The sequence below is a fragment of the Pan paniscus genome, chromosome 1 (assembly GCF_029289425.2).
Source record: "Pan paniscus chromosome 1, NHGRI_mPanPan1-v2.0_pri, whole genome shotgun sequence".
Taxonomy (NCBI): Eukaryota; Metazoa; Chordata; class Mammalia; order Primates; family Hominidae; genus Pan; species Pan paniscus.
This window is the reverse complement of record NC_073249.2, coordinates 205,403,278-205,430,988: the sequence shown is the minus strand read 5'-3', so window position 1 is coordinate 205,430,988 and position 27,711 is coordinate 205,403,278. Positions and strand designations below refer to the sequence as shown.

General features: G+C 50.4%; 1 protein-coding gene across 4 annotated transcripts in view; it reads left to right on the top strand.

The window, feature by feature from the left end:
• Nucleotides 1-606: 606 nt before the first annotated feature.
• ALPL (alkaline phosphatase, biomineralization associated) overlaps nt 607-27,711 on the top strand; it is a 69,793-nt gene continuing 42,688 nt past the window's right edge. Inside the window, exon 1 of one of the 4 annotated variants that reach the window (XM_055096965.2) lies at nt 607-756. The gene's annotated coding sequence lies outside the window, so the exon portion shown is untranslated. Of the gene's footprint in view, nt 757-999; nt 1,163-27,711 lie in introns of those variants that run through there. The other 3 variants (XM_008966543.4, XM_003813948.5, XM_003813950.5) reach the window with 3 other exon arrangements.

Here is a 27,711-nt window from a genome sequence, read left to right as displayed (position 1 = left end):
AGTTGACCAGAGAATTCAGTGCTCAGAGGAAAGGGAGTGGTTATTCCATCAGAGCTGGTTCCCCAGGAGCGGGAGCAGGGCCTGTAGCACCCAGCCTCTGTCCCTGGCTCCCATCTATCCGGGATTTTAGCGTTTCCTCTGTAGTTTTCAAGCACTGTCTCATATGACTGTCGCACCAGCGAGAGGCCAGGGGAGATGGTGTCTGCCTGTTAAAGAGGGGCAGGCTGGTTCACATAGGTCAAGTGACTTGGCCAAGGTCACCAGAGCAGAGTTTTGAACTCGAGCTGTCTGACTCAACTGCCTGGGAAGTGCCTGCCCCTCCTCTGGCATCCAGGGAGCATGTCCTGGGGCTCTGGCTGGGACATAGCCGGATACCTGCGGGCCCTTTACGTCTCTAAAGAGAGAAAGAGGGAAGGGCCCCTGTCTAGGGGGTGGTTTCCCTCCAGATGCCACCCCTCCGAGGTCCCCTTCTGCTGCTTCTTGCGGTAGCCAGGGAGGCAGCCCACGGGCAGGGAAGCGGGGGTGGGGGTGGAGAGTCAGAGGTGCACGTGGACAGAGACAGAGAGACAGGGACACGTGGGCAGAGACGGATAAAGACAGAGACCCAGAGAAAGCCAGATATGTTGACAGACACAGAGACAGACGCCAGAGAGGAAGGCAGACAAAGAGACGGGTGGAGACAAAGACTCCCACCAAGAGACGCAGAAGGAAGATGCCGACGGTAAAGACAAAACAGGAGACGCGCGCAAGGAGCAGGTCAGAGCCCAGGCTCCCTGAGAGAGGAAGGGCTGGGCTGGGGCAGCCCGGAGGCAGAGAGACCGAGAGTGCGGGGCGGGCGAGGGACGCCAGGGCCGCGTCACCCCAGCCCGTTCCTAGCTCCGCTCCCGGCAGGGGGCGCCCTGGCCTCGTGGCACGACCGGCCCGCGGGGCGCGGGGCTCGGGCCGGGGGCGGGGCCGGGCCCGGGCTGGGGAGGGGTTGGGGCCGGGGGCGGGGGAGGGGGCGGGCTGCCCGGGCCTCACTCGGGCCCCGCGGCCGCCTTTATAAGGCGGCGGGGGTGGTGGCCCGGGCCGCGTTGCGCTCCCGCCACTCCGCGCCCGCTATCCTGGCTCCGTGCTCCCACGCGCTTGTGCCTGGACGGACCCTCGCCAGTGCTCTGCGCAGGTAAGGATTCGACGCTGCCCCGCGCCCTGGTTCCCCAGGGCCCCAGCGGACGTGGTCCATCCCCTTCTGCATCCTCCGCTGGCCCCGTGGTTGAACTTTAATGGCAGGGCCGGGGTCTCCAGCGCCACGCCGCTCACAGCAGCCCATTCGGGACGCCCTGCAATTGGTCCTGCCCCTGTCCTCCCGCGCATCCCAAGCTCCCGGCGCGCGCTCTGGGCGGGACAGGAGATTGGACGTGGCGCCCGCGGAGCCGGCGAACTCAGGGGACCGCGCTCGGGACCGCCCTGCAGTCCCAGGGTCTCCTACCTCCCGAGCCGCTGCCTGGGACCCTGCGCTCTGTCTGGGCACCTGCCCTTGGTGCCCCGTGACTGAGCCCCTCCTGGTGCCTCCTTAGCCGTAGCTCTAGAGACCTGGGCTGCCAACCCCCAGGCCTCGTGGCCTGGCGCCCTCCCAGGCGTCCCACCTGACCCGGTGGGGTCCAAAGCAGTTTGGTTTGGGAGGAGGAGAGGGCAGGAGGCGCTTGGAATGGGGGGCGTGGCGGGAGGAGACAGAGGACATCCGCGTGGGTGTCAAAGTGTGGGCACCCACTGTGGGCACCGCAGCTGTGGGGCAAAGCTCTGGAGCCCGCGAAGCCGAAGGAGCCTGCCGCCCCCTTTGGGCTTTGCGAGGTGGGCCTCCCAGGGCTGCTTCCCTGCCCAGTCTTGGTAAGAAAGGGTTAAACGCAGGTCTCAGCAGAAAGGCAGGAGGCCGAGGAAAGCCTCCCCCACTTCCCATTGTGCCTTATGACTCTTTTTCAACACATAATGGGGTCGAAGGCGGGGCCTTTACAAAGGCCTCTGGGTGGAGGGTGAAAATCCTTGAGATCAAAAGAGGGGGCGATTCTTGGGCCAGGAAGGGCTTTGGGCCCTGGGAAAAAGTCAGACCGCTCAGGTGGGCCCAGCTGCCCAGGGAGGCAGGGGTTGGGTCCCAGCCTCAGTGTAGATACTGCAACTGGTTTTTGAAGGCCTACCGTGCGTAGAGGGACCTGCTCTGACATCTCATGTACATCATTTCATTTTACAAATGGGGAAACTGAGGCTTAGACAATTTAAGTAAGTGGTGGGACCAGGGTTTGAATCCAGACTCCAAACTCTGCAGCCCTAGCGTCCTGCTCCCACTGTGTTGCCTAAGAGATAGGGGGCTGAGCCTTGGTTTTGTCTTCCGGCTCCTCCTGGGCTCAGCCCGCTCTTCCTCCACTCTCCAGTCTTGCTCTTTCCAACTGTTTAGTCCTCCCCACCTGTGGGTGTCCCCACGCTGTCCTGCCCCAGCCATCCCACTCCCTGGCCCCATGCATCTTGTTCCTGTGTCACCTTTTTCTTTCTTTAACTGAATACCTGTGAATTCCCTCAGAAGAGGCCCCTGGACACAGCTTCTCAACATCCCAACTGGTGAAGACTAGGCTGAGTGATGATCCCGGTCCATGTGCCCATTTGTAAAAAGGGGTGTATTCCCCTTTCGGGACTATTGTGAGGAATAAGACTGAACTGAGGCCAGAACAAGATGCTATCTTCATTCAGCAAATACTTAAGCATCCGCCGTGTGCCAAGCTCTGTTCTAGGTGCCGGGAATGCCACAGTAAATCAGCCAAAAGCCCTCTTCTGGATTGGATGTTTGCATAACAAAATTCTTTCAGGCTTTGAAACTGTCAGAATTCACAGTGTAGACTTGAAATCAAGCTATTCATAAGGAAGGAGATTAAGATGCAATCACCTGTAAAATGGATTGGCCAACCTTTGGCCCTCACTTTAGCAAAGGCAGCCTTGCTGTGGGACCTGGGATCAGTTCTGTTCCCTCTCTGTGCCTCGGCCTCCTCCCATAAGCTGTGGAGATCAATAATGCCTACCAATGGTGAGGTCTAGATATGATGAATGCTTGCGAAGGGTTTAAGCTGGTACCTGTGCTTAAGAAAATCCTGGCTATCCTCAGCTCTCTTCTCAGCAGAAAATGCAATGCGGAGACTGGAAGTTGGGTTATGTGCCTACCCTGCCTCTGAACCTGTTACCCACTTCTGCCCAGGCCCTTCCCATCCTGTCGGGCTACACATGTGGGGTGGCATGGTGCCCTCTTTGCTCACACTCAGATGCCACCTTCTGTCGCCATCCTAAACACAGCCTGGGCTGGGAGTGCAGAGCTCCATGATGAGCCATCATCTCTGCAGCGCTTCCTGCCCTCTGCCTGTTCTTGTGCCTCACCGTGTCCTAGCTCAGGACCAAACTCAGCCCTGTTCTGTCCCATGACTTACATACCCAACATTCCCTGCAAGCTGGATATGATCTTGGAAAGGGGAAGTGAGTTGCCCAGAGGCACACAGATGCTACCTGGGGAGCTGGGGCTGGAGCCTGCATATCTAGAATTCCAAATCTAGAAATCTCCATGCTGTACCCATCTCTGGGCATATGAGGCCTTTTAATCCAGGGAGTAGGATCCAGTAGCAGAGCCCGAGTTCTCACCTTGAAATCAGTCTGACTTGGCTTTTTAATACAAAACCCAGAGCTCTGAGAGAACATTGCTGGGAGAGTGAGCAAGCTGGGCTGAGAACCAGCACTCAGAAATCTCCATGTGGCCACAGGAATGCTGACTTGGCTTCCCAGCACCATGTCGTCGTCCTTGGCAGGCTGGAGCTGGGCTTTGTGGTATGTTAGATTTGTTTTTTTTCTTCTGGAGATGTCCTCACTTTCAGAGGGCAGTTAGGGGCAGTAGACTGGAGGTTCATTCCCAGCACTGCCATGCGACCCTGGATAAGTCACCTTCCCTTTCGAAGCCTCAGTTTTCTCATCTGCAATATGGGTTAACATTATATACTTTGCAGGGTCGCAAGATCATAAATGGTTTTCCAACTTTGGGCTGAACCAGCATTGATGTTATTAAGACATTCGTATTTCCTGTGGAGCAATTTCAAAAGCAGTTAACTTTATCCCTACCAGGTGATCCTGAGGGCCTGAGGGAAGTCCACATTTAGGTCACAAAAGCCTACACAGCAGGGAAAACACTGGTTTGGGGGCTGGTGTTTTGGATTCCAATCGCCAGCTGTGTGACCTGAGGCAAGTCACTTTACCTCTCTGGGTGTCAAGCTCATAGGAGGCCCCCAACATCAAGATATGATGCTCAGTGTCTGAAGAACATAGTCTCCGTATTTTTCTGCCTCCTTGTACCAGCTCCCAACCCCCCGGCCAACACTTCGTTAATTGCTCCCAGAAAAACTCTATGCTTAAAGTTTTCCATGCTTAAATTCTCAGCCTCACTGTGGCATGAAATCAATTGTTTGCATTGAATTTGACTTCTCAAATTAAGGGGTAAAATTTGAGATGAGAGTAGGGGGTTAGGGAGGAGATGAGGACGAAGTTAAACCAGATGTGCTTTTGTTTAATTGTAGGATGGTGGTTAAGCTGCTCAAGTATTACCATCGTTCTTTCTGAATTCCAGTAACCAGGAGTCAGGTTTCACAAAAAATTGTAGTGTTCTTTCCTGGCTGGTGTGGACTCGCCCTCTCTATTATTATTATTATTATTACTATTTTGTATTCATCTGAGGCCACAGAGTACTGGCCAGAGAGGAGACATAGATCCCCAGAATTTCAGTTGGAAGGCCTTTAGAAGCTGGCTCGGTCAACTGGGCTCTTGGCGCACCAGGGAGACTGAGGCCCAGAGAGGAGAAGAGGCTTGCCCAGGGTCACACAATTGCTTAGGGCAGAGTGGACTGGGAATTCAGTCTCCCGGCCTTAAGCTACATGATCTTTCCAAAGGCAACCACTCTCCTGAATTTGGTGTGTTTCATTTCTACAGTATATTCTTAGCATATCTGTTTTTTGAAAAGCATTGTTTAAGGGAGGATGCAGAGGATGTGGGTTGGTGGTAAAAGATATTAAGCTCAGGAGAGCTGAGCTGAAGTCCTTGAATACCTCTGTGACCTTGGGCAAGTCACTTCCCCTGTCTGAGTCTCAGATTCTTCATCTGTAAACCAATATATCTGAGGAGTAGGAGTGGAGAGATGAGACTTCCCTAAGACTTGGAATGGGTCGAATGTATTCAACTGGTCCTCAGATATTTATAGCCTGCTGTGTACTGGGTTATGGGAGATCCGTCACAAACTGCCTTCCTAAGGCTGCAGGGGGTGGGGGATTGTTGACTTTTGCGGTGATTAAACAACTTTAATTTAGTTGCTGGTGTTTTTAAACCAGGCAATTTCATTTTATATAAAGATAAGGATTTCTGGCTTCTCTTGAAAGATTAGAAGATGTGGCCATATGGGGCTATGTCCCTGCCTGGCCACAGTGGCTGGAGCTGATTAGCAGCTGCTCCATCCACTTTACCACAGTCTCCACCACGCCCCACTGCCTCACACTTGCCCACCTGCCTCCCTGACATTACCTACCTACCTTCTGAGCTTGCGGTTTCTGGGCTAGACGCGGTGAGGCCATGTAAGAGGGGCTCAAATTCCACTTGAATGATTGTGTGGGGCTTGGGCCAGCCCTCAGGGGGCTCAGGGTGAGAATATGGGACACGTGGACACTAGCCCCTCTTCCATAGCCTGGCAACATCTACAAAACATGTCAGCTAGGCGAAGGAGCTTTCTTCCTGCTTCGGTGGTCCTCAGGAAGAGTCTGAGGGCTCTGGAGGTTTGGGGGTGATAGAGCATCTACCTGTCAAGGCTCAGCGAGTTGAGCCCACGGTCTAGCTGGGGACAGGCATCGCTGGGCACTTCATTCTAAAGATTGCACAGCCCCTGCAGGGAAGAGACTCCCTTGACAGCTTCCACCTTACCCCTTGCTCCCCAAGAGCCCTGTGCATTGGTGCGCCACTTCACCCTGTGCTCCCTAACAGCCCTGTGCATCAGTGCATAAGCACTTCTCAGACAGGAAACACGATCTTGCACTCTGAACCCACAGCTCTCTGTTCCACCCCCTTTGCTGGGAGCCAGGGCCTGGTGATGACAGGCAGGTACCATGGTGGCTGCAGCAAGCATCTTAGAATCGCCATGTCTGAGCCAGAGGGTAGCACAGGAGGCTGTGAAGCCTGATGGTTACATGCGGGGGGCTCTGGAGGCAGCTGCTGTGATGTGAGATTCTAGGTCTCCACGAATCAACTGCTCTAGGGGTTATGAGATGGACAAGGGAGACTGATTGATTGTCGATTGCTGATACTAACCTCACATCCCCTGGTCCTTACACCTGCAGACGACTTCAGAAATGTGCCCTGTGTGGGAAGTGGCATTTTGTGAGCACCATTGGGTACCAGGCACTTTCGCACATTACCTTTGATACTCACCTACCCGCTACCCTCCAGCATTTTGCAGTTAAGGAGACTGAGGCTCAGAGGGCAGACACCTTAGGATTACTCCTCCCCTAGGTCTCTATGCCTCTCTGCTTTGACCCAGGGAAGGGAGGAGAGGACAGGCTGGAAGGTCATTTCTGGAAATAAGGCCGTGGAGACCCTGTAGTGAGGCCCTGACCCTCCAGACTTTCTAAGCCACCCCCTCCTCCTCCACTCCAGCTTGTTTCAGAGATGCTTCTTCATCCTTCCAGAGCTCAGTTTGTCATTCAGGTGCATGAACTTTACCTGGCCAGGTCTGCAAACTGCTGGGCAGAGCTCAGCAAATATTTTATGTTCTTTAAAAAAGTTTTTAGGTGGCCGAAGCAAATTGCTTTTACTGGAAAAACCAGAAGTGTGACCTTTATTTTATTTTTGCAGAGATGGGGCCCTGCTATGTTGCTCAGCCTGGGTTCAAGAAGTCTACCCACCTTGGCCCCCGAAAGTGCTGAGATTATAGGCATGAACCATTGTGCCTGGCCCACAAGTGCACCCTTTAAAAAGATCTACCAGGTGACCCTTTTTTTAGACTGAGTCTCGCTCTGTTCCCCAGGCTGGAGTGCAGTGGCGCGATCTCGGCTCACTACAACCTCCGCCTCCCGGGTTCCAGAGATTCCCTGCCTCAGCCTCCCGTGTAGCTGGGATTACAGGCACATGCCACCACACCCAGCTAATTTTTGTATTTTTAGTAGAGACATGGTTTTGCCAGGGTGGTCTTGAACTCCTGACCTCAGGTGATCCACCCTCCTCGGCCTCGCAAAGTGCTGGGATTACAGGCATGGGCCACCACACCCGGCCCCAGTGACTTTTTGTTGGGTCAACCTCTTGCCTTCTTTAGTGCACCTTTACTAGGTCAGTAAAGCCACAGGGTGGGTACCACTTAGCTCTCAGGCTGACGTTCTCAGGCCTCTTGCTGGCTGTCACTGAAGTGTCTGAGGCTTGTTTTTTTGTTTGTTTGTCTGTTTTGTTTGTTTGTTTTGTTGTTGTTGTTTTTTGAGACAGGGTCTAGTGGCTCTGTTGCCCAGGCTGGAGTGCAGTGGCACGATCATGGCTCACTACAGTGCAGCCTTGACTGCCTGGACTCAAGCAATCCTCCCACCCCAACCTCCCAAGTAGCTGGGACCACAGGCATTCGCCACCACGCCCCGCTAATTTTTTTTATTACTTGTAGAGATGAGGTCTTGCAATGTTGCCCAGGCTGGTTTCGAACTCCTGGGCTCAAGTGATCCTCCCACCTCATCCTCCCAAAGTGCTGGGATTACAGGTGTGAGCCACTGCATCTGGCCAGCCTGGCCTTTTGGAGGATCTCATCCCCCTCCACCTGTCTCCACCTGTCTCCACCTTGACTTACCTGTCTCTCAGCATACAGGAGTTACTAACTGACCCGTCTGCCGCCATTCTGGTGAGAAAATGTCTCATCTGAGGCCCATTTCCCCTCCTCCACTCCTTCTGAGCTCTTCTGTAGCTCCTGTTCTTTCTCTGCTTCATTCCGCTGGTCCCTGCCATGCCACTGCTAACTAAAAGTCCATAGACTATAAGCCCGACATGCACGTACTAGGCATGGTGCTCAGTGCCTTGCCTGTAATTACCATTTGGTCCTACAGCAGCGCTGGGTGGCAGGTGCTATTATCCCCACATTACAGATGAGGAAACAGAAACACAAACTCCCCCAGCTGGGAAGTGAGAAGTAGACATGTTTGTTCCCTGCGGTGACCCATCCATCCATTCAAGGCTACTGCTTTCTCCGTAATGCAAATGACATAACCCATCTTCCTAGAAGAGTCAGTTCCCTATTTATCTTAAAACCACCCAATATAGAAATTCATATTCTAGGTCTGTTAGCCTATCAAGATGTCAGAGATAAGCAGGGTTCCTCTCAACAGCTTGTCCAAGCCCTTAATCACCTAAGTGATTTTTTTGTGTGTGAAAATGCTGTTTTTTTGCTTTTCCCCATGACCTAATCCTTATACAGATGCTCCTTGATTTACCAAAGGTTTTTGTCCTGGAATTGTAAGTTGAAAAATATCATAAGTAGAAAATGGATATAACGCCTAACCTGTCAAACATGGTAGCTTAGCCTGACTTACCCTAAATGTGTTCAGAACAGTTACATTAGCCTACAGTTGGGCAAATCATCTAACACGAGGCCTATTTCATAATAAAGTGTTGACTATCTCATGTCAATTTCTTGGCTATACTGTATTGAATGTGAAAAACAGAATGGCTGGTTGGGTACTCGAGGTGTGGTTTCCACTGAACACTGTAGCTTTTGCATCATCGTAAAGAAAAAAATCTTAAGTGTAAGTTGGGGACAGTCTGTAATGAACATTTAAGGGCTTACTCTGTGCCAGAAACTGAGCTAATCACTTTGAATGTCCTTATTGTATTGAGCTCATAATTCTTTCCATTTTGCAAACAAGGAAACGGAAGCTCAGAGAGATTGAGTAATGTTCTCAAAGTTTGGAAAGTACAGGTGAGACTCAAATCCAGGGTTGCCCAATCAGATTGGCATCTGGATTCAAATTTGCATGTTTGGAGAAGAGCTCTCAGGGCACCTTGTGGTACACATTTGTTTTTCAGTGAGTGTTTGCAAATGACATGGGGGTGGGAGGCCCCAGGGGGAGGAGACAGAACATAGACACACCTGGTGGGGCACCAGCGTCTGTTCTCCCAGACAGTGTTTCTTAGCCTGTTCACCCCCTCATAGGAAATGACAAGCCTAGAAGGAAGCATCCTGAGAAACCCAGAGGGGCCTGGGTTTGAATCCCAGCCCTGCCATTTCAAGCTGTGTGACCTTCGCCAAGTCCCTTTCCCTCTCTTAGCTTCTGGCTACCCTCCCTACCATGCATGGTTTATTTGAATGAGGCAAGGCCTTAGGATTTTTCGATTTGTGGATGGCGAATAGCCAGCATGTCTCCTTCCTCTCTCCTGCCCTGCACCCACATCAGACATCACTAGTCAACCACTGCTTGCTTTCCTTCCCAGATTCCTTCTAAGTACAGTGCTCCAGACAGCCATTAGCAACTAATATAGAGTTGGCACACAAGATAAAAGGACATCCCAGAACCAGATTAGATTTGGTCATTGTGTGGGTGGGGGTAGGGAAGGGATAGGCCCAGGTGGCACCCAGTTCAGTGTCACGGTGCTCCTTGGTCTTCTTTTCCTTGTCTTTGGAGGAACTTAGCTAGACTGTACCAGGGCCCGCCCCAGGTGTGGGGTAGGAACCTTTTATGAGGCACAGAGCTGTGCCCATGTTCAGTCCCAAGGGAGAGGCAGGTTTCTGGGCCTCATCACTGTCTAGGCTTAAAGTAAGAGTGACGAGAAAGAGGCTGGTTTCAGGTCCTCCTGGAAAGAGTTAGGCCTGCCCCTCTCCACCCTTTGTAATAACATCCATAGTAGTAATAAGAGTTCTCGACACTGACGGACCACTTGTTACGCACCAAGCCACTCTGCGAAATGCTTTGTATACATTTACACATTTAATCCTTATACCAGCCCATTTTTCAGGTGAGGAGAATGACTCAGAGTAATTTGCCTGGGTTTGCCCAGCTGGTAAGTGTCGGAGCTACGATTTGAATTCATATCTGTCAAACCCCGAATAAATAACTCTTATTACTACGATGGATATTATTACAAAGGATGGGGAGGGGGCAGCCTAACTCTTTCTAGGAGGACCTGAAACTGAGCTCTTTCTTTTTTTTATAGTATTCAGAACATCACTTTATAAACTGTTGTCAGATTACCATTTAAACATTAATACCCAAATACAGAATTTAGACAATTACTTTAAATTGTAACTGTACCATCCCCAAGCTCTCAGCTATGAATTTGGTTTGGGGAGAGGGCTCCGTAATAGGCCACTGAAGTCCCCCGTCCCACCCCTTTATTCTCCCCTGAAAACTAGCTGCCTGACTGCTCTGCCAGACTTGGGCTAGAACTTGGCTTCACTGTGACAGTGGGACCACCTGGGCCCTACAGTGTGGCAAAACCGACCCGCCCACAAACTCCATCCCAGGTGTTGAGATGCTAACACACTGAAGCTGAAAGACCCCACTTGGTTTTGCCACAGATCAAGTTGCATCTGACTAGAGAGCCTGTCCTCTACCCTATTTCCTGCACAAGTCTTTTTCTTTGTAATGCAACAAGCGCTACTCAGCTCAGATCCAATGGGACACAGGGAAAGGGGCTGTAGTGTAGCCCAGCCTTGCTGAGGGAGACCCCTGCCTCGCCAAAGCACTTCGCTCACAAAGGCTGAAACTGGCCTCTTTCTCGTCACTCTTACTTTAAGCCTAGGCAGTGATGAGGCCCAGAAACCTGCCTCTCCCTTGGGACTGAACATGGGCACAGCTCTGTGCCTCATAAAAGGTTCCTACCCCACACCTGGGGCGGGCCCTGGTACAGTCTAGCTTAGTTCCTCCTGCTTTCCTCCACCGCAGGCTCAGTGCGGGGCCCGCGGGCTCTGCGTCTTTCTCTCAGCTTACCATGATCATTTCTCATTGATGAGTGCGATACGTCTTTGCCTGTGGAAAGTGCTTTACCATCGGCAGAGCCTTCCACGTTTACACATGCGCAGCACAGCAAAGGGCATCTCTTTTTAAAAGGGAGAAAACTGAAGCTCAGAGGCTGGGCACAAGGGCTCACGCATGTAATCCCAGCACTTTGGGAGGCCAAGGCGGGCAGATCACTTAAGGTCAGGAGTTCAAGAACAGCCTGGCCAACATGGTGAAACCCTATCTGTACTAAGAATACAAAAACTAGCTGGGCGTGGTGGTGTATGCCTGTAATTCCAGCTATGTGGGAGGCTGAGGCATGAGAATCACTTGAATCCGGGAGGCGGAGGTTGCAGTGAGCAGAGATCGTGCCACTGCACTCCAACCTGGGTGACAGAGTGAGACTGCATTTCAAGAAAACAAAAAGAAGATTGAGGCTCAGGGAGGGAGGGTGGTGGGCCCAGGACCACACAGCGAATAAACGGTAAACCCTGCACCAAGGAATTAGGTACCCCACCTGTTCCCTAGGCCTTCTAGAACAAATTGCCTAGGGGAACCTGAGGTCAGTGCTGGGAACGCAGGAGTGGTGGCTCAGCAGAGGCAGGGGTTGTGCTGCCCCCTGCATCCCACCCAGATACACCCTATCCTGTTTTAATCAGCCATTGACCTTGGACAAGTCACTTTAACACTGCCAACCTCAGTTTCCAGGCACTTATTCTATTTTTCAGGTTTTTTGTTGTTGTTGTTGTTTGTTTGTTTTTTGAGACAAGGTCTTGCCCTGTCACCCAGGCTGGAGTTCAGGCACGATCATAGTTGACTGCAGCCTTGACTTCCTGGGCTCAAGTGATCTCCTGCCTCAGCCTCCCGAGTAGCTGGAACTGCAGGCTTGTGCCACCATGCCCAGCTAATTTTTTTTATTTTTTATTTTGTGAGATGAGGTCTTGCTTATGTTGATGAGGCTGGTCTTGAACTCCTGGGCTCAGGCAATCCTCCCACCTCAGCTTCCCAAAATGTTGGGATTAACAGGCGGTGAGCCACCGGGCCTGGCATATTTTTCAGTTTTTAAAGCCATTTCTTTTTTCTTTTCTTTTTTTTTTTTTGAGACGGAGTCTCGCTCTGTCGCCCAGGATGGAGTGCAGTGGCTTGATCTTGGCTCACTGCAGCCTCCCAGGTTCAAGTGATTCTCCTGCCTCAGCCTCTGGAGTAGCTGGGACTACAGGCGTGTGCCACCACGCCCGGCTAGTTTTTTGTACTTATAGTAGACACGGGGTTTCACCGTGTTAGCCAGGATGTTCTCGATCTCCTGACCTTGTGATCCGCCCACCTTAGCCTTCCAAAGTGCTGGGAGCCACGGTGCCCGGCCGAAAGCCATTTCTTATTCATGAACTCACCAAACCATCAAAGCAACCCAATAAAGTATTAACATCATTTTGCAAAGTGGGAGACTGAGGCTTGGGGAGGCAAGCAACTTGCCTGAGGTAAAATTGATGGTAAAACCAGGCCTCAAACTCAGGTCAGGATCCCAGGCTGAAGGTCTTTCCCCAGCTGTGTCTCCAGTCTCTCTCATCTTTGCCTTCGTACCTGCCATCCCCTCCCCTGCAGCGACCTCTCCCTGCTTGTGTTGCCAGTTGGCATCACAGCTGTTTTTCTAGAGCTTGCTTTGGATATCTTGAACCCTTTGTAATCTGATCATCTACATAGCATCTGGCTCTGAGTTTCAGTTCCTGGAGGGTAGGAGCCCCATCTGAGTCACTTGTGAATTCCCATGCCTAATAAGATGCCTGCTTTCAGCAAGCGTTTAATGACTTTTTTTTTTTTTTTGAGACTGAGTCTGCTCTGTCGCCCAGGCTGTAGTACAACGGCGCGATCTCGGCTCACTGCAACCTGCGCCTCCCGGGTTCAAGCGATTCTCCTGCCTTGGCCTCCTGAGTAGCTGGGATTACAGGCGCCCGACACCACACCTGGCTAATTTTTGTATTTTTAGGAGAGACAGGGTTTCATCATGTTGGCCAGGCTGGTCTCAAACTCCTGACCTCAGGTGATCCACTTGCCTTGGCCTCCCAAAGTGCTGGGATTACAACAGCCCATTTAATGACTTTTGAGTTCATGAAAGGCTGCCCCACTCGGCAAGGGTTTCCACAGCTGGCCTGGCTTGGTTACCATGGGGAAGCCTGGGAGGGATGCCCCACTGGGTGTGACCCTTGAGCCACTCAATGCGAAGCCCGGCCACCCTCCCCAGACCTTCACTGGTGTCCTTGCACGAATGCCACCAGCTCGTAAATGGTTAGTGATTGGCAGCAGGACAAGCCAGTGTCTCTGGGTCCAGTTTTCCTGTTGGCAGTTCAGGCCTTTAGTCTTACTCAGGTATGAGGTGCCCAGTGTCATACCTCTGGCCAATGTCTTTGTCCATTTTGTTCACAGATGTACCCCCAATCCCAAACAGCCTTAATTTCTTTAATAATAATAATAGTCATAGCTGTAAATTTGCTGAATCTGCATGTACCATGCTTCCTGGTGCATAGTAGGCACTTAATACATATTTGTTGAATGAATGAATACTCGCAGCGAGTTAATATTTCTTAGAGACTGGGAGTCCCTAAGTGAAAGGTCACTTGCGTGACCTCTGTGCCTCAGTTTCATGTGTCGACTCTGTGAGAGGTACTCAGAGGAGTAACCAACACATATGTCGATATGTTTTTGTTTTTTTTTTTGAGACAGAGTCTCGCTCTGTCGCCCAGGCTGGAGTGCAGTGGCGCAATCTCGGCTCACTACAAGCTCCACCTCCCGGGTTCACGCCATTCTCCTGCCTCAACCTCCCCAGTAGCTGGGACTACAGGCACACACCACCACGCCCAGCTAATTTTTGTTGTATTTTTTAGTAGAGACAGGGTTTCACCATGTTAGCCAGGATGGTCTCCATCTCCTGACTTCATGATCCGCCCGCCTCGGCCTCCCAAAGTGCTGGGATTACAGGCGTGAGCCACTGCACCCGGCCAGGTTTGTTTAAAATATATCATGAACCAGGCTGTGTTCTAAGCAGCTCACATGTATTTTTTCATTTATCCTTGCACCTGAGGCTCAGAGAGATTAAGTTCATGTCTCCTAGGTCACCTGGTTGGTGTCACGTGCAAATATTTTAATATCTCCCAGGACATGTGTGTTCCAAATAACATAATATGGGAACCACCTCCCCTACCAGCCTCCTCCCATAACACACACCTCACGCCCCAGATCCTAGGCTCAGAACAAATGGGAACAGTAGTAGGTGAGTCAAGCGGTCATGTTGTCCCTGACTATAAAATGCCTCGTCCAGTGTCGGGCACACAATAGGTCTTCTGATCACCATCTGTGGGATAGGCGCCAATCATGATCTGAGCAGAAGGCAGGAGGGAGCCCCGAATCTGCTGGAGGAAACTCGGTGCTGGGGGACTTTAGAGAAGAAATGACAGCGGTCATAAATCATTGTAACAGTAACAGCTCATATTAACTGAGTGGCAGGCACTGTTCAAGCAAGTCAGATACATTAATCATTTAATCCTCATATCAGCCCTAGGAGGTAGATATTATTGTCATTGTCCCCACTCACGGATGGGGAGCCAGGCTCAGAAATAAGCTCATTTGGGCTGGGCGCAGTGGCCCCTGCCTGTAATCCCAGCACTTTGGGAGGCCGAGGTGGGTGGATCACCTGAGGTCAGGAGTTTGAGACCAGCATGGCCAACATGATGAAACCCTATCTTTACTAAAAATACAAAACATTATAGCCAGATGTGGTGGCAGGTGCCTGTAATCCCTCAGGATTACAGGTACTCAGGAGGATGAGACAGGAGAATCACTTGAACCCGGGAGGCGGAGGTTGCAGCGAGCTGAGATTGCGCCACTGTACTCCAGACTGGGCGACAGAGCGAGACTCCATCTCAGAAACAAAAAACAAAAACAAAAATGGGGAATAAGCTCATTTGTCCAGTAAATGGCTAGTAAATGATAGCTCTGGGGTGTGAACACCAGCACTCAGGCTGTGGCATCTTGCTGTCCTGCCTCCTTCTGTAAAGACTCGTGAGGCTTCCTGCTGGGTAGTTCCTGGTACCTCTGCTCCAGGTTGGCCACTGGCAGCAGGCCTGTGCCAGGGTGCATGCTGGCGCTATATGATCCGTGGGGCGGAGGGGAGTATCGCCATCTCCTCAGGGGCCTCCCCTATGTCACACCCTGAGGCTGGGCCCAGACCGGTATTCAGGAAAGGAAACTGATCTGTCACCTCACCCCTGCCTGGGGCAGCCCAGCATGTGTCAGCCCCCTAATCCCCGGGTACTGCCCAGGACAAGCAGTAACAGGGACAACCACCCTCCAACATGGGGAGACCTGCAACAGCTCTGGGGCAGAAGGAGGCTCAGGGAGGTAGCAACTTACCACCCAGCAGCTCGTGGAGCTAGTGGGTGGTTGAGCTGGGATTTGGACCCAGGGCTTGGCTCTGGTGAGGGGGGATGTGTCTGCCATGGGGTTGTCTGGTCCAGAGATCCAGGCCTAGCTCTTTTATGAAACCTTAATTTGTTCACTGATAATAGCAAGAGTTGTCATTTCCTGAATCTAACCTCCCCAAAGGGTAGATACTCAAATCTCTGCTTTTTTTTTTTTTTTTGACATGGAGTCTCGCTCTGTCGCCCAGGCTGGAGTGCAGTGGCGTGATCTCGGCTCACTGCCACCTCCACCTCCCGGGTTCAAGCAATTCTCCTGCCTCAGCCTACTGAGTAGCTGGGATTACAGGCGCGTGCCACCACACCTGGCTAATTTTTGTATTTTTAGTAGAGACGGGGTTTCACCATGTTGCTCAGGCTGGTCTCAAACTCCTGACCTCGTGATCCACCCGCCTCAGCCTCCCAAAGTGCTGGAATTACAGGCGTGAGCCACTGCGCCCGGCCCCAATATCTGCTTTTACAGGTAAAGAATGGAAGCACAGGCTGGGAGTGGTGGCACATGCCTGTGTCCTAGCTACTTGGGAGACTGAGGCAGGAGGATTGCTTGAGCCAAGGAGTTCAAGGCTGCAGTGAGATATCATTGCTCCTGTGAATAGCCACTGCACTCCAGCCTGGGCAACATAGCAAGATCCCATCTCTAAAAATAAAAAATATAAGAAAAAAAAATGAATAGAAGCACAAAGGAAGGGAAGGGATCACCCAAGGTCCTATAGCTCATACATGGGTTAATCCAGAATTGGAACCCGGGCAGCCTTGCTCCAGAGTCCGGTCTCACTTAATGAGTACTAGATAATTCTCTGCATGTCAGATGGGTACACTCTTCTTGAACCTGCTAGTTCTTTTGGAGCCAGATCTGGGGAGGGGGAGCAAGGCAGGATTTGAGCAAATAGCAGGAACAGACTGTGTGACACTTGCTGGGAGGCTCCGAGGCTCCAGCTCCCTGAGCTTAGGAGTGCGGAGTTTATCTATCCCCTGCGCGATTCCTGGGGGAAGGGAAGGACAGGCGAAGGGGCATGGCGGGGCAGTCCTGGTGTCTCCAGGACCAGGGTCAGGGGGAGGCCAGAGCAATTAGCCTGGCTGAGGCCTCTGCTAACTCAGAAACGTAAGTGGGGGATTGGTCCAGGCCTCACTCCAGGGCTCTGGCCTCGAGCCTGACCCTCCTGAGTTTCTATCTGAGGCTTCCAGAGTCTTCCTGGGGCAGTGAATCTCAGAGTGCTGGTTTGTGTGAGAACTTTGTTCTGAAATTTCCCTTTTCAACACCCAAATCCCTGGGCTGGCCTGCCTGCCCCACTTCCCCCTCTTGGAGGAAACGGATGCTTTCCTCTTGGGCGGCCACATGATTTGAATAATCAAGTGTTTCCCAGCTGGCCTCTGGCCAAACGGAGCTCAGCTGGGCAAGGCCCCCAGTTGGGGCACTGAGGCAAGCCTGCCAACCTCCTCATCCCGCCACACGCTCCAGCCACCGAGGGTAAAATACAGGAAAAATGCATGGCCCATAGACTTGGCTGGGCCAGGCCCCAGACTATTCCTGTGATGGAGGCAGCGCTTGTCTTGGGCTTTGTCCCGTCTACCTGGAGAAAGCTGAGTGGAGGAAGAAAAAGGCTGCCCCTGCTCAGGAAATTCCTGATGGAGTGGCCTCTCCTGGCGTGCTCACCTGGGTGCTGGCGTCTTGGCACTTGTCAGGGTGGAGAGAGGAGGAAGCCAGTCAAGAAGGGGAAAGACGGGTGCGGGAGGACATTCACTGATTCAACAAACATCTCATTAGCCCAACTGCCTGTGAGGCCCAGGGTTAGGTGCTGGAATCGCAGATGGATCTGCCCTGGTTTTTGCCTTCAAAGAGTGTGTGTAGGCTGGGCTCCGCGGCTCACGCCTGTAGTCCCAGCACTTTGGGAGGCCAAGGCCAGTGGATCACCTGAGGTCAGGAGTTCGAGACCAGCCTGACCAACATGGTGAAACCTCGTCTCTACTAAAAATACAAAAATTAGCCGGGCATGGTGGCGCGTGCCTGTAATCCCAGCTACTCCGGAGGCTGAGGCAGGAGAATTGCTTGAACCTGGGAGGCAGAGGTGGCAGTGAGCCGAGATGGCACCATTGCACTCCAGCCTGGGCAACAAGAGCAAAACTCTGTCTCAAACAAACGAACAAAAAGAGTGTGTACAGAAATGGTCTTGTAAGCAGACCCCCCCACAGAGCCCTAGGTGGTAGAGGATGAGGGAAAGCATCAGAGGCCACCTAGCTAAGCCTTGGGCAGAATGGCTGCAAAGGATTTCTGGAGACAGCAGATTTCATTTATTTATTTTTTTTGAGATGGAGTCTCTGTCTCCCAGGCTGGAGTGCCATAGCGCCATCTCGGCTCACTGCAACCTCCGCCTCCCAGGTTCAAGCTATTCTCCTGCGTCAGCCTCTGGAGTAGCTGGGACTACAGGCATGCACCACTATACCTGGCTAATTTTTGTATTTTTAGTGGAGATGGGGTTTCACCATGTTGGCCAGGCTGGTCTCAAACTCCTGACCTCAGGTGATCTGCCTGCCTCGGCCTCCCAAAGTGCTGGGATTATAGGTGGGAGCTACCGCGCCCGGCCTACTTTATTAATTTTTAACCTTTTTTGCTGCATTATATAATTTTTGATATGTGGTGTTTTTAATCATTCAGTTCTAAGTAATTTTAAATTTCTACTATGACTTTTCTTTGATCCTTGAAATTTTTAGGGATTTTTTTTCATTTCTAAGTGTAGGGGTAATGATTTATACTTGTAAACGCTTAGCTTCTCACTTAATTGATGGTCACAGGATGTGGTCTATGTGAAAACTTATTATTTGAACTGTGAGACTTACTTTTTGGCCTGGTAGGTGATGAATTATTTAAATGTTTGCATGTTCCTGAAAAGAAAGTGTGTTTATGTGTTTTGTTTCTACCATCCTACATTTTTATTTCAATTTGTTCTGCTTTTTCTGTTTTATCACTTTAAAAAATTATCTGTGGCTTTTCCCTACAAAGACAAGATTAGCATTTTCTCATGTCCCTTGCTCCCCTGCCTCTCTTCAGTTTCCACACCCTTCACTGACATGCTCCCCTCAGCCCCCATGATGTCACATGAAAATTGTCTAGATTTTTTAAAAATTGTCTAATTCTGAGTTACAGATCTATGTTATTCTTGTTCTTTTCTTTTCTTTTCTTTTCTTTTCTTTTCTTTCTTGAGATGGAGTTTCACTCTTGTTGCCCAGGCTGGAGTGCAATGGTGCGATCTCAGCTCTCCACAACCTCGATCTCCTAGGTTCAACGATTCTCCTGCCTCAGCCTCCCGAGTAGCTGGGATTACAGGCATGCACCACCACGCCCAGCTAATTTCGTATTTTTAGTAGAGACGGGGTTTCTCCGTGTTGGTCAGGCTGGTCTCGAACTCCCGACCTCAGGTGATCTGCCTGCCTCAGCCACCCAAAGTGCTGGGATTACAGGTGTGAGCCACCACGCCCGGCCGTTCTTGTTCTTTTCTTTGAACTTGAATTTGTTTTGAAAAACTAAACTTTACTAAATTATTTGCTCAGTCTTCAGATATCTTGAATACAATCTGTGGAATTTGCTCCTAATTAAATCATTCCTTTAAAATTATTTGATTCTTTTTTTGGAGGGGGCAAGGGGCTGTCTTTTTGTACAAACCTGAGCCCTTGATGCTGTAACTTTTATTAGCCTTTAACTTTTTTTTTTTTTTGAGGTGGAGTTTTGGCTCTGTTGCTCAGGCTCAAGTGTGGTGGTGTGATCTTGGCTCACCACAAGCTCTGCCTCCTGGGTTTAGGCGATTCTCCTGCCTCAGCTTCCTGAATAGCTGGGATTAGTGGCACCTGCCACCACACCTGGCTAATTTTTGTATTTTCAGTAGGGAAAAGGTTTTACCTTGTTGGCTAGGCTGGTCTCAAACTCCCGACCTGAAGTGATCCGTTCACCTCGGCCTCCCAAAGTGCTAGGATTATAGGCATGACCACCATGCCCGGCCAGCCTTTAACATTTGAATGGCTGTTTAGCTGGATAGAAAATTCCCAGCTCAATCTTTTTTTCCTTCTGTAGTTTGGTCAATTCGACATTTATTCCATTTGTAAGTGTTCTGTTTTTTGCTAAACCTTTAGGATGTTTTCATTGTATGTACGTGGTTTTTGTTTGTTTGTTTTTTTGTTTTTTTTGAGACAGTCTTGCTCTGTCGCCCAGGCTGGAGTATAGTGGCACGATCACTGCTCATACAGCCTCAACCTCCCCAAATAAAGTGATCCTCCCACCTCAGCCCCCTAAGTAGCTGGGACTGCAGGTGCACAACACCACGCCCAGGTAATTTTTGTATTTTTTGTAGAGATGGGGTTTCCTTATGTTGCCCAGGCTGGTCTCGAACTCCTGGGCTTAAATGATCCTCCTGCCGTGGCCTCCCAAGGTGCTGAGATTTACAGGAGTGACCTATTCAGGCATGAGATTACATGCCTGACCTATTCAGTTTCTTTTTTTTTTTTTTTTTGAGGCGGAATCTCGCTCTGTCACCCAGGCTGGAGTGCAGTGGCGCGATCTCGGCTCACCGCAACCTCTGCCTCCTGGATTCAAGCAATTCTTCTGCCTCAGCCTCCCAAGTAGCTGGGATTACGGGCATGTGCCACCATGCCTGCCTAATTTTTTTTTGTATTTTTAGTAGAGATGAGATTTCACCATATTGGCCAGACTGGTCTCGGACTCCTGACCTTGTGATCCACCCACCTCGACCTCCCAAAGTGCTGGGATTACAGGCGTGAGCCTCCGCTCCCGGCCGACCTATTCAGTTTCTTAATGATATCTTTTGATAACAAGAGGTTTTCAATTTTGATGAAGTCCAATTTACCTTTTTTTTCTTTTATGGAATTAGTATTCTTTGCCTAACCCAAAGTCATGAAAATATTATGGAGTCAGGGCCGGGCGTCGTGGCTCACACCTATAATCCCAGCACTTTGGGAGGCCGAGGTGGGAGGATCACCTGAGGTCAGGAGTTCGAGACTAGCCTGGTCAACATGGCGAAACCCCATCTCTACTAAAAGTACAAAAATTAGCTGGGTGTGGTGGTGGGCACCCGTAATATCCCACCTACTCGGGAGGCTGAGGCAGAGAATTGCTTGAACCCAGGAGGTGGAGGTTGCAGTGGGCCAAGATTACGCCACTGCACTCCAGCCTGGGTGACAAGAGCGAGACTCCATCTCAAAAAAAAAAAAGAAAATATTATGGAGTCAGTATTCTTTGCCTACCCCAAAGTCATGAAGATATCCTTTTATATTTTCTTCTAGAAGCTTTGTGATTCTGACTTACAATTAGGTTTATGGTTAATCTCAAATTAATGCAGTAAGATTGGGGTTAATGTTCTTTTAACTTTTCTTTCAATGTTCTGTTCCTTTTTTTTTTTCTGAGACAGGGTCTTACTTTGTCACCCAGGCTGGAGTGCAGTGGCATGAACATGGCTTACTTCAGTCTCAACCCCCTGGCCTTAAGCAATGCTCCCACCCCAGCCTCCCAAATAGCAGGGACCACAGGTGCACACCACACTTGGCTAATTAAAAAATAATTTTTTTTGTAGAGATGAGGTTCTTGCCATGTTTCCTGGACCTTCCAAAGTGTTGGAATTCCAGTCATGAGCCACCAAGCCTGGCCAATTTTCTGTTTCTTAATCCTTCCCTGCTTCCTCCTGGAAGCGTCCTCAAGCTAATAACTTAGCTCTTGCCTCCATCGTTCAGCAGCTGGATCCACTCTGTAATTTATTCCACTTATGTGTTTGTTATTTCAACTGGTTTTTCACATAGAGTGTTTCCACTGGGGTCTTTTAACCATTCCTCTTTCTGTTTTGCTAACATCTTTGCTCATTTCTTTTGCATGTTTCTCACAGTTTATGGAGACTTTTTGTTTGTTTCATTTTGTTTCGTTTTTTTGAGACAGGGTCTCCTCTGTTGCCCAGGCTGGAGTGCAGTGGCGTGATCTCTGCTCACTGCAGCCTCGACCTCCCGAGCTCAAGTGATCCTCCCACTTCAGCCTCCTGAGTAACTGGGACTATAGGTGTGCACCACCACGGCCAGCTAATTTTTTTTGTATTTTTTGTAGAGATGGAGTTTCATTGTGTTGCCCAGGCTGGTCTCAAACTCTTGGGCTCAAGTAATCCACCCGCCTTGGCTTCCTAGAGTGCTGGGATTACAGGTGTGAGCCACCGCATCTGGTCCTGTTAATGGTTTTTCTTTAGAATTCATTGTGCTATGGCTGGTAGTGGCGTGGGGTGGGATTCGGGGAGCCATGCACTTCTTGCCCTTAAAACTAGCAGCGAGGGAAAACGTCTGGCTCCTGGATCCTCCCTCTCAAATCAGTCCCAAATACTGAAAAGCAAAACATCACTAAACCTAGGCAATTACGATTTTTGCTTATTTTAAATTCTCAGTAAATCTGATCTAATACGGCTGATTCCAGCGGTATCTCTAATCAGTTTGGGTTTCTTTTGAAGTCATTGTGCTCCTTGGATACTCTGTTCTTTAACTTGTGAGCTTACTCCGTGGGGGATTTCAGCTATTCTGTTTGGTGCTGTGTCTTTGGTAAGAGTCTAAGGCTGACCCTAGTCACCCAGTTCCAATGAGTCCAAGGAGACGACATTGCCAGGACGGGAATCCCTGGACATCAGAACCACTTGGTTTCTCACTAGGTTTGACATCACCATTCTCCCTCCCCCAGTGACTCACTCCACAGGATTGAGCCTCTCTTTCAGACCCCAGGGAGAAACAGTGAGGAGAAGGGGCTATATGCCTAGGTCAGAATTCTTCAGACTGGGGTCTGGAAAGGAAGGGCTGGTGGAGTGACTGTAGAGGCCCCCTGTAGTGACTGTCGGTCCCCTCCCAATTCCTGCAGTTCCACATTGTTTGCTGGCAAGCTTTGAATTTTTTTTTTTTTTTTTTTTTTTTTGAGACATGGTCTCACCCTGTTACCCAGACTGGAGAGCAGTGGCACGAACATGGCTCACTGGAGCCTCGACATCCTGGGTTCAAGCACACCTCCCGCCTCAGTCTCCTAAGTAGCTGGGACCACAGGCATGCACCACCACATCCAGATCATTTTTTGATTTTTTTTTTTTTTTTTGGAGACAGAGTCTTGCTCTGTCACCCAGGCTGGAGTGCAGTGGTGCAATCTTGGCTCAACCTCTGTCTCTCAGGTTCAAGCAATTCTCGTGCCTCAGCCTCCCGAGTAGCTGGGATTACAGGCACCCACCACCACACCTGGCTAATTTTTGTATTTTTAGTAGAGATGAGATGGGGTTTTACCATGTTGGCCAGGCTGGTCTCGAACTCCTGGCCTCAAGTGATCCACCCGCCTTGGCCTCCCAAAGTGCGGGATTACAGGTGTGAGCCATGGCACCCGGCCAATTTTTTGATTTTTTTGTAAGAGACAGGGTCTCACTTTGTTGCCCAGGCTGTCTCAAGGTCCTGGGCTCAAGCGATCCTCCTGCCTTGGCTCCCAAAGTGCTGGAATTATGGCCCAGCCCATGCTTTGACTTTATCTCAGTAGACACTTGTGCCGTCCGCCTGGGCTGCTTTATGCAAGATACTTTTTGTGGGTTTCATGCAAATGTGGGCTTAGTGATAAGCCATAAGTTAATTGAGGGGCAGAACAAAGGTGGGTTGGACAATTTGGGGCTCACAGGTCCTGGGATAGAGAGCCAAAGGGGCTCTGGGAAAGGGAGGAGGATTCTGGGAGGACACGGAGTCAGCAGAGAGGAGGATGGAGTTTCAACAAGCCCAGAGCTGAAGCTGGAGACTGAGGTCTAGCATAGCAGATGTGGGCTTTGCCAGGAGGCAGGTCCAGAGGGTGGCTGTGGGGCTGAACTCCAACCCCGCACTCAGCTCTGACCTTAGTTGTTCCAGGACAGTGGGTGTGTGTATGGGGGCCTGGGCTTGGAACAGAGAGGCAAGAGGAGAACTCAAACCTGTTTTCTTTTCTGTAACATTCTCTCCACCCTAAAGACCATGCCCTGCCTTTTCTCCTGGCTGCAGCAACCCCTCCCCGCCACTCTACACACACCAGTTTAAACTCTCTTCCATCTCCCAGGAGATTCTGTTTCCCCATTGTTGCCTAGGCTTAGTGGTATTTTGTTCTGTCGTTACTTGGGATTGATGTTGAGAAGGAGGACCCAGGAGCCATATGTCTTCTCTCTCTGTTGGGGCAAGGAGCATGTGGATTCCCCGATCCCCTGTCCCACCACCAGCCAGAGCACAATGAATTCAAAAGTAAAACCATAAACTGATTAGAGACAACCCGGAGTCAGTGGTATTAGAATAAAAAGACCAAGATTTTTTTTTAAATTTTTTATTTTTTGAAATGGAGTCTTGCTTTGTCACCCAGGCTGGAGTGCAATGGTGTGATCTCAGCTTGCTGCAACCTCTGCCTCCCGGGTTCAAGCGATTCTCCCACCTGAGCCTCCCGAGTAGCTGGGATTACAGGAACCTGCCATCATGCCCTGCTAATTTTTGTATTTTTGTAGAGATGGGGTTTCACCATGTTGGCCAGGCTGATCTCGAACTCCTGACCTCATGTGATCCGCCTGCCTCAGCCTCCTAAAGTGCTGGGATTACAGGCGTGCGCTACTGTGCCCAGCCCAAGACCAATATTTTAAATAAACATCAGAAACATGAGAAATAAGGAAACAAGAGAAATAAGGAAAAACATTAGCAACATAAAGTAGAATGAGAGAGTGTAAAAAATAAAAGAGCTGAAAGCAAATATTCAATATGAGAAAGCAGCCTCGTTCTCTGCCCCACCCAAACCTCTGCGTGTACCTTACAGCTCCCTGTTCTCCAGGAAAGACGTTCACGGCCTCTGGACCTCGGCATGGGCTGTTCCAGCAGCTTAGACTTCCTTCCCTCCACTTCTGCTGAAACACTTCAGCACATCCTCAAGACTCTTCCCCTGACCATGCCTCATGGTCAAGGTGACACTCAGTGATGGCATAGGGTTCTGGAGTCAGGACACCAGGGTGCCTGTCCTGATTCTTCAACTAATTGGCTGTGTGACTTTGGGCAGGTCATGCTACCTCTCTGGACCTCAGGCTTCTCTTGGAGAAAAAGATGAAGGTGTTGGGTTAGAGTATTCCTAGAGTCCCTTTCAGTTTGTTGTGATACCGTGGTGGGGAGCACAAGCTTTGGAGTGGGGCTGCCCACCAGCCCCTCCTGGGTCAGCACTTAACGCTATGTATCATGGAGCAGTTCTTTCAACATGGAAAGCCACCGTTTACTTACCCTAACATATGGGTTAAGAGCTTGTAGTTTGGAGTTGGACAATTTGGGCTCAGAATTGAGCAGCTCTGCTGCAGGTCTGCTGTGTGACCTCAGGCAAGTTACTTAACCTTTCTGTGCTTTTTTCCTCTTCATAAAATGTGAATGATACTAAGAGTACCTACCTCAAAGTGTAGGAGCACAGTGAATGCAGCTGTCATTCTGCTGGTGACAGTTGTTTCACCACTATACAGACATCTCCTTTCAGTTTGGTAGATTCTTGATGATTATCTGCCGGGCTCTGCTTTCCAAATACACTGTCTGTTGAATTTTAACTTTTAACGGATGCTCTCCACTGCATTTTATCTGTAAAACAACCCTGCAAGGTGAGGATGACCAACCTTGTTTTATGGATAAGGAACCTGAAGCCCCAAAGTTGCTTTCAAAGCTACACAGCCAGGACTTAACCCCAGGTCCACTTCCCACAAGACCAAGGTCTTTCCACCATGCCACACTATTCAGAAGATTAGACTGGGTCTGGGCACGGTGGCTCACGCCTGTAATCCCAGCACTTTGGGAGGCTGAGGTGGGTGGATTACCTGAGGTCAGGAGTTCGAGATCAGCCTGGCCAACATGGTGAAACCGCCCATCTCTACTAATAATACAAAAATTAGCCAGGTGTGGTGGTGGGCGCCTGTAATCCTGGCTACTCGGGAGGCTGAGGCAGGAGAATCGCCTGAACCTTGGAGGTGGAGTTTGCAGTGAGCCGAGATCGCGCCATTTCACTCTGGCCTGGGTGACAGAAGTAAAACTCTTGTCTCAAAAAAAAAAAAAAAAAAAAAAAAAAGAAGAAGAAGATTAGACTGGGACTTGGGAGATTACCAAATACAGGCAGATGGGAAAGCACAGTGAGAAGTCTCCCAGGCTGGAGTGCAGTGGCGCAATCTCGGATCACTGCAGCCTAGACATCCTGGGCTGAAGCGATCCTCCAGTCTCAGCCTCCTGAGTGGCTGGGCCTACAGGTGTGTGCCACCATGCCTGGCTAATTTTTGTAGAGACAGGATTTCGCCATGTTCCCCAGGCTGGTCTTGAAATCCTGGGCTCAAGCAGTCCTCCTGCCTTGGCCTCCCAAAGTGCTGGGATTACACGTGTCAGCCACCACACCTGGACCCTACATGTATATTCTGACTGTCCGCCCTTGGCCATATGCAAGATGCCTTTTGTAGTTTCATGCAAATGTGGGCTTAGTGATAAGCCAGAAGTTAATTGAGGAGGCAGAACAAAGGTGGGTTGGACAATTTGGGGCTCATAAGACCTGAGATAGAGAGCCACAGGGGCTCTGGGAAAGGGAGGAGGATTCTGGGAGGACACGGAGTCAGCGAAGAGGAGGATTGAGTTTCAACAAACCCAGAGCTGAAGCTGGAGACTGAAGCCTAGGGTAGTGGATGTGGGCTTTGCCAAGAGATAGGTCCAGACGGCAGCTCTGGGGCTGAACTCTAGCCCCCCACCGCTGTCCCTCACCCTGGTGCACTCTTGAGGGTCTGGGTTTGTGGTTTCAGTTTCTTCCTCTGCAAAAGGGCTGCTAGTACCCCTTGGTAGAGTTAGGGGAGAGGGCACGAGGGAGACGGGAGGCCCTGGGCAAGAATCCAGTTGCGCTGGTTGTATTGACATGCGTGGACTTGAGAGTTATCCTGAAACCCTATCCCTCCTTATCTGTGATTTGGGAATCACGTTCTGGCCTGTGTGGGATCATTGCAAGGCCACAGTGAAATGATTTCTTGGTGAGACCTTCTCTGATCTTTCTATTTAAAACTGCAAACCTCCCTGTCCTCCTCCCTGCCTTCTTTTTCCCCGCTGTACTTACCGCCACCTGGCGTTCTATTGCTTTTACTTACTTCCTTGTTGTCTGCCTGCCACACTGACAGGGATTTGGGCTGTTATGTTCAGCACCTAGAACAGCCCCTGGCATATTGTGGCTGCTCAATAAAGAGTGTTCCAGCGAATGTTGGTTGAATAACATGTAGGGAAAGCCCTAGGCATAGAAGGTGTTTAGTCAAGGTCAGCTGGATCTTAGAGACATAGGGCAGATGCCTGAGAGAGGCTGGGACAGCTCACTTGGAGTGACGAGGTCTCCCATGAAAGCATTTGGGGTCTGGATTTCAGGGTGGTGCTGGTTTCCTCTCTGGCCACAGCCTGCAAGCAGCGAGCCATATAGGAGAGGAAAGTTTGGCTGGGTGTGGGGCCTCACCCAGGAGTCCCAGCACTTTGGGAGGCTGAGGCAGGAGGATTGCTGGAGCTTAGGAGGTTGAGAGTCTGGGCAACATAGCGAGACCTTGTCTCTACTAAAAATAAAATAACCAGCCGAACATGGTGCTGTGCGCCGGTGGTCCCAGCTACTTGGTCTCTTGCTGAGGCAAGAGGATCGTTTGAGCTCGGGAGGTTGAGGCTGCAGTGAGCTATGATCGTGTCACTGCACTTCAGCCTGAATGACAGAGCAAGACCCTGTCTCAAAAAAAAAGAAAGGAGAGTGAAGCTGGATGGGCCAAATACTGGGGCTTCTGAAGAAGTCAAGACCTTCAGGCAGACAGGAAGCTCATGACACTTAGCTTTCTCGTTTTCTTTAGCTTTTTAAACCACTCTGACTGCTCCTGAGTGGAACAAACTCTCTCAAAGAAATGATAGCCTCAGCCCACTCCACTCCAATGACTAGGAGAAAAAGCAGTAGCACTGGGCCCAGGCAGATCTGGAGACATGGCTTGGCCCTGCCCCTGTTGAGCAGAGGGACCTAGGGCAAGTCACTTCACCTTGCTGAGTCTCTACTTTCTCCTCTGAAATGGGTGTAGTGGTATTCTCCCTCCGAGGCCTTTTGTGTAAAACCTACTAGAAAGGTGAATTATAACCAGTCATTACCAAACTGAAGGGCCTGGAAGGCAGAGCTTGTACCTGCAAGTCCTGTCACAGGGCTGGCACACAATAGATGCATGGAACCTGGTGGTCAAAGGGTT